This window comes from Myotis brandtii, unplaced genomic scaffold (genome assembly GCF_000412655.1).
Source record: "Myotis brandtii unplaced genomic scaffold, ASM41265v1 scaffold1006, whole genome shotgun sequence".
NCBI lineage: Eukaryota > Metazoa > Chordata > Mammalia > Chiroptera > Vespertilionidae > Myotis > Myotis brandtii.
Window position 1 is genome coordinate 82523 of NW_005353349.1, and position 7343 is coordinate 89865.

Here is a 7343-nt window from a genome sequence, read left to right on the forward strand (position 1 = left end):
GAGAGAGAGAGAGAGAGAGAGAGAGAGAGAGAGAGAGAGACATCAACAACGAGAGGGAATCATTGATCAGCTGCTCTGCATGCCCCACACTGGGGATTGAGCTCAACCCAGGCCTATGTCCTGACCAGGAATCAAACTGTGACTTCCTGGTTCATAGGTCAATGCTCAACCATTGAGCCACACTGGCTGGGCTCAAATATCATCTCTTAAGCGTGGCCCCCTATCAAATATCCCACCTCTCTACTCCACTCCCATCTTTAAAAGCCTTGGACCAGGTTGTCCAACTTCAAATTCCAACTCTTCCACTTACTGGAAAGTAAGTTACTTAACTTTCTTCCCCAACTTTCCTCATACTAAAATGGAGCTAATAATGAACACATAAGCATGTTATAGGGATAATTTATACCTTAGATTAGAGCCAGGCACAGAATACATTCTAGCTTTAACTGTATTGTTCACTCCTCTATCCCTAGGGTCCACATTAGTGCCTGGTTCAAGGAGGTACTCATTTCATAGCTGTTGAATGAATGAATGCATTTGCTCTGGTTCTTTCTCCTTCCTTTGCATCCTGTCCCTGGTTCTTAGAATAGAATGTGGGCTCCTCTGGGGCAGGAAGAGGGTGCCATTGTTGTTGGGTGCTCAGTACCCAGCACCGGGTCTGGCACCAGGCAACCCTTAGTCAGTTTCATGGAATGGAAGGGACATTTTCCCGCTGTGTATTCCTGCTGCATTGTGCTGGAAGTGAGTCCCTTAGCATCAGCCAGCAGAACAGTGGGCACTCTGCCCGCCTCTCTGCAACCTCTTGTTACCACTTACTCAGGCTCACTTAAAAGAGGATGGCCCACGGATGAAAAGCCACTTCCTCTCGGGCATGACAAAGACTCGGATCATTGTCTCTATTGACTGGGTACAAGATTTACCGTGTTCTGTTGGCAGATTCATTTAGACTATGCCCTACTTGAAGAAGAACAAGAAGATTCTTCCCTTTTTTGTATGTGGGTCTAATCCCTTGAGCCAATATTTGCTCCCACACAGAGACTGCTAAGCTCTTATGGCAACTCCAAAGTAAGAGGACAAGCATGGGCCATGAAAAGGGGGTCAGGGGAAGAGGAGGCAGGGCCCAGCCTGAGAGCATCTCCACAGGCCAGGGGCTTTGCTTTCCAGTAAAACTGATCACTTCGTTGGTGAGTTCATTTCACCTCATTATAAGCTTCCAAAAAGAGGTGGTGTGGGAGGAATGTAGGGGCAGCCAATTAAAATTCGGTCTGACCAACAAAGAGAAGTAGGCCATGGCTGACTAACAGAGAGGCATTGACTGAGAGAGGCCTTGGCACTAGGAGTCCACCCTGCTTGAATGTTCTTTTCTTCCAAAACAAGAGGACCTCCCAAAGCATGGAGTTATACTCTCCACATCTGGGCTTATAAATTGTGTGTCTCTCTCACAGAGAGTCCACAGCAGGATCCCTTCAGCTCACGCTCCATTCTCTCCTTTCATCTCTGTAGGACACAGGCTATTTTTGTCCATTCTCAATACCAGCATCACTGAGTTTTCATCCTATTGTCAGATGCAATAGCTGCACGCAGCCTGCAGGCAGATTCTGAGTATGCTACTAAACAGATGCCATTTCATAATCCATTCCTTTCCATGCCGACCTAAGAGTCTTTGCCCAGGTCCTCTTCTGGCTGATGACTTTTTAGATCAGATGAGGAGGGAGGGAGAGGGGAAGCAGGGAGCATAAAATTTAAAATTTCAGGCTTTTAAATCAGATGCCATAAAAGGTTGTTTGAGAGAATGGCATAACCTACTTTCACTTGTGTGTCCTTGAAAATGGGTGTGAAAGCTGAAGCATGAGAATGTCAATCAAAAAATTCATAGAATAAGGACATTCTCTTAAAAGCTAAATGGCATTGAACATTCACTAATTATTTTTTTTTTTTTTACTTTTTAGACAGAATAGTAATACATAGCCCTTTCATTTTGTGCATGATTTTTTAAATCCTCATCCGAGGGTATGTTTTTGTGTTTTGTTTTAATTTATTTTAGAGAGATAGGCAGGGAGAAGGAGAGAGAGAAACATTGATTGAACCCACAACCTGGGTATGTGCCCTGACTGGGAATCAAACCTGCACCCCTTTGGTGCACAGGACGCTGCCCCAACCAGCTGAGCCACACCGACCAAGCCTGTACATGATCTTTAATTTGGCTTTTTTCTTGCACAAGTGAATACAAGTTGGCATGTTGTAGTCTAAAGTGTGTCCAGCTGAGTCCAGAGTTTACTTTTTGGACAGGTTTAAAATTTGTTGTCCTCGACTCAGTTTTATTAAGGAAATAAGTCCTACTTATACTTTCTTTGCTGTCACTTAGCTATTATAATTATCACTGCTGTTATTGCCATCACAGATGAGGAAGGGAACATCACTGCTCTCTGCGGGCAGCATCTCCATGTCACCATGTTCATTTCATTGACTGAATGACAACGATGCATAAAGTAGAAAAGCTGCTAAAAAGCCAAAAATTATATAGTTGAGAGCCATCTGTGGTAGGCAAAAACACGGGCTTTGTAACAAAGGAGGGCTTGAACCAGCTTGCTGGCTCATAATATCTTCAAAGGTCAATGCTTTAAATATCATCATCACAATGAGCTAGAGTCTGACTATAGAAGGAATAAGGAGTCAGAATAAGAATAAATCCTACTGTTAGCTAGTAGAGAAATTTATTTGCCCTGGAGGGGACTGGCCAGTGTTAATGCTTGGCAACTCTTTCATCTGTCAGCTTATCCCAAACCATCCAAGTTGTGTTTCGTCCTTTTGCATAGGGCAGAATGAAGGGCTTGGGCTTTAGAGTCTGAGAGACCTAGACCAGCTCTGGGCTCCCCATCTTCTGCACAAACTTGGATACATTAATTACACCCTCGGAAATTTCATTTCACTCATAAAATGAGAATAGTGCTGCTTACTTAATACCAACTCTTAGAAGTGTTGTGAAGTTTAAATAGATACAAAAAATTTATTAACTCAGTCTAACACATACAGAATACTCAGAGGGTGGTCTTCCCTTGGGGACATCTGGCAATGGCTGAGATATTATCTCAACTGTAGAACAGGGGTAGTAGATGCTACTGGCATCTCATGGGTGGATGTCAGGGATGTTGCTAAACATTTCATGATCCATAGTGGCCCCTATGATAAGGAATTATCTGCCTCAAAATGTCAATAGTGCCAAGCCTGATAAACTTGGGCTTGATAAATACTAGTCACTAAGCATCAGGCTAATTTTCCCGTATATGTCTGATCTCTTTCAATTGTACAGGTTCCAAAATGTGGATGCTGAACTTTGAGGCTAACAATAATATCATCCACTCATTTACAAAGAGCTTTCCTATATACAATCTCCCTTGATTTTCAAGAGCACCTATTGAAAAGTATTGCTAAGTATTATTCATACAATCTTCATTTCACAGGTAAAGAAATTGAATAAACAGCATGTGGACATCTAGGCTGATTTCAGTTCCTGTGTCCCATCCACATGCACAGAGCACATTTAGGTAACACGGAAGCTCGGTATTGAATAGTTTGGGTTATCTGTTCACATGTGAAACAGAACAAATGATGCCTATCTATGGAAAGCAATTATAGTAAGGATGACATGAAATGGTGCACACAACAGGCACTCTAAAATCAGAGCTCTATCCCATCCCAGCTCCCCCTTAATGACTGGGTCACAATCAGTCCTCAACTATCCCCGCCGCCCCCACAACTTGAGTAAGCCAAGAGACCCTCCAAGGCCAAGCCAGGCCTTGTGCTGTGTCGGGTTCCCCAGCATCAGCCTATGCTCGAGTCCCCGGCTTCACCAGGCCCCACGATCCACGATCCACGATCCACGGTTGCTTTGTTCACTGAGTGACACTGCCTGTCAGGCACCACCCTGTGCTGGTCACTGAGACTTTGCAGGGGCCGTCAGTCCTTCGTGCGCCTGGTACCCTAGGGCTGACGCCTTGACAACCATGTCACTGCTCTCTCATTACTTATCGGGAGGGTCACCTTTCTGATAGACAGCTTTGAAAATCCTTTATTAAAAATGTTTTTAGAAGAAAAGACAGATTACTTTGCAGTTCTGACATGCTCTACTTATTATGACATGAAACATTGTTCTCATTCCTTTGGCTGGGGGACATTTAACTGCAGGCTGCTTCCTGTATTGTCCCACTATAATATATTGGTTATTTGATCAGATCCTTTATATATTAATTCATTCACATTCATTCATTCATCACTCAACTGCACATTTGAAGACCAACGGTGAACCTAGTACTGGGATAGGCATTTACTGGATAAAATAATACAATTATATTTAGTCCTTGATCCTGGGGACATGCCAGGCAAAGCAAGGGTGTAAAGAAGATAAAGTGTTAAAGTGGTAAGTGCAATATAACAGGTGCATGTTGTCCAACTCCGATGGCTCAGTTGTTGAGCGTGGACCTATGAACCAGGAGGTCACAGTTCCTGGTCAGGGCACATGTCCAGGTTGTGGGCTTGATCCCCAGTAGGGGGCATGCAGGAGGCAGCCAGTCAATGTTTCTCTCTCAGCTATGTTTCTATCTCCCTTCCTCTCTCTAAAATCAATAAAAATATATTTTTAAAAATAAAGAGGTACATGTTGTACCTGGTAACTAAGGTACGTGTGTACCTGGCAGATGGAAACCAGACTGGCAGTGGATCTGCAGAGTGGGGTATCTGGTTCACTCTGGACTGTGATAGGGAAGGTGGCAACAGAGGCTGGAGGTGGGTGTTGCTGTGTGTACAGGATGGGACAGGAGTGAGTGCCCACAACTGCAATAAGCTGATGATACTTCATCCTAGAAGAGAGCCTGGATGCCAAGCTTTTGGCCCTGGGTGATTTTCAATGGTTCTGACATACATTTGATGAATGATATCGCCAAGGCACCACTGAGTATCTGAGGGCATTAGCAGGAAGCTCCAGAAAAGGGATTTACTAACCTTGCCTGGGGTACAGATGGGGCTGGGGGCACTGCCCCAGAAGATGTGATATTTAAACAGGACATTAAGTATTCAGTGTGGAGAAGGAACGTGAGGGTGTTCTGGGCACAGCCAAGGTAAAGGTGATGCCCTCAGAGGTGGATGATGATGCGGTTAGAGCAAAGCACAGGGGAGGCCGAGGGTACTTTGGGGCCATTGGAAATCCGGGCCATGGACCTGGACTCTCTCCAGTAGGTTGGGCTGGGCTGTGGCTGATGTATGCAGAGGGGAAGTCTGGCAGGATGGGCACTGTAGACACATCTCTCTGCAGCAGTGTGGGATTGTGGGTAGGTGGACCTGGAGCGCAGGGGCAGGAAGCAAAGACACAAGGCAGGTGGCTACTGAAACAGCCCTCGCTCTGGTTTCATCCATCCAAACAACCTGGCTACTCACACTTGCATTCAGATGACCCAGCATTATATTTAGAGGGGAAAAAAAGGCCAAGGATGAATGAGTTTCTTCAACAAAAACTTAAAAGACAAAACTAACATGTGTTAAACACTCCAGCACCTGGTGAGATTTGCAGTGAACAGACTTTATGGGATAAATGCATACACACATCAGACACAATGAAGTGTGCAGTAAGGGGAGGGCCTAGTAAAAAGGACCCTGAAGAAGCAGCCTGTGGATTTGCCATGGTGCTACTGTCACCCTCATTCCTACGTACGCACCAAACATGGAGGGCTGATGGACTCATCCTCTCAGTGAACACCCAGTGCCTGTTTACACGGCACCTGCCATGCTCCATCATGCACCAGGCTCAGCATGCCGCATGTTGTCTAAGTTCATCTTAGTACAAGTGCAAAGCAGACCTGACCAGGCATGAGGTTCAGAGAGTTTAGGGATTTGCCCAAGTTCAGGGCAGTCAGTGTGGAACTGGGATTTGACCTCCAGTCTGTGCAGTGCTAAGGCCATCTGCATTAGTACATCCTACTGCACAGGCAAAACTGTCATTGTGGGGAGAGGGGTGCCTGCAGGTTGTTAAGATCACCTTCCTTTCTGGACTCTAATTTAATATCTTTAGAATACCAATGTGGGCAGAAAAATCAAAATTTTGGGGTGAGAAAAAAAATTGGTGGGAAGGAGAAAAAGGAGAATAAAATCTCTCCCTCCAACTTCTGTTTTGGGCTTGTGTAAGTTTTTATCCTCTTTGGATATGAGCTATTTCTTCACTAAAATGAAATAAATGAACTCAATCATATGCAAGATACATTCTGCCTTAAAATTCCTGGGATTCTATGACATGAGTTGAACTTATCATCACATGGTGGAAAGCAACATTGCAAGAGGTAATGGCTTTCAGTTTTTACCAAAGGACTTATATGCATGCATATAGGCATAACCAATGGACACAAGACACTGGGGGTGGGGAGTGAGGACATGTGCCGGGGGGTAGGGGAGGCCAGGGGGGAGGCCAATGGGGAAAAAAGGAGACATATGTACTACTGTTTGTAATACTTTAAACAATAAAAATGTAAAAAAAAATAGGACAAACAAAAGGTAATGGCTTTCAGTTTTTAAACCACTTTAAAGATAAACTATGACATCACTCTGGTCTGTTTCAGAAGAGACTAGAAATGTTATAAACTTCATAGGATTTCCAGGTTTAGCAAATAAAAATTTAGGGTATTTAGTTAAATTAGAATTTCAGATAAGCAATAAACATTTCTTTAGTATAAGTATGTCCCATGTAATATTTGGGACAGAGTTACACTAAAAGTTTTCCATTGTTTTTCTGAGCTTCAAGATTAACTGGAGTCCTGAATTACATCTGGCAACCCTACAACCCTGACAAACAATAATGGCATAGCTGTTTGAAGTCAGAGGAAAGAATAGAGGAGTGGCTTCCTCCGCTCACTGAGTGACAAACCAGTGGATATTCTCTATAATGATAGTTAAAGAAACAGAGGTTTAAGTTTAATATTTCAGTAGAAAAACAGAGCAGGAAAATACAGTAAAAATAATAAAACCCACAGGAGGGTGGGAGGCTAGGAGGGAAGTAATATAAGAAGACCAAATTCCCCTTTAAATAAAGGGGCCCATGATACAGTCTGCAGTAGATGAATCCAGAAGTAAAAGCATAAAGTATTATTTAACATTATGATGGTAATTAAAAAACCCAACCTCGCTCGAAAATGAAACAATTAAAAAGGTCTCTCTGGCAGCAGGGCTTAGAGAATGGGAGAAGAGAAAGTTACACTTCCTTTTATTCTACACTCGTTAGATTTTTCAATTTTATGCCATGTGTAAAATTAGATTAAAAATAAAGTTATTATATTAATCAGTATTACTTCCAACCAACCTTC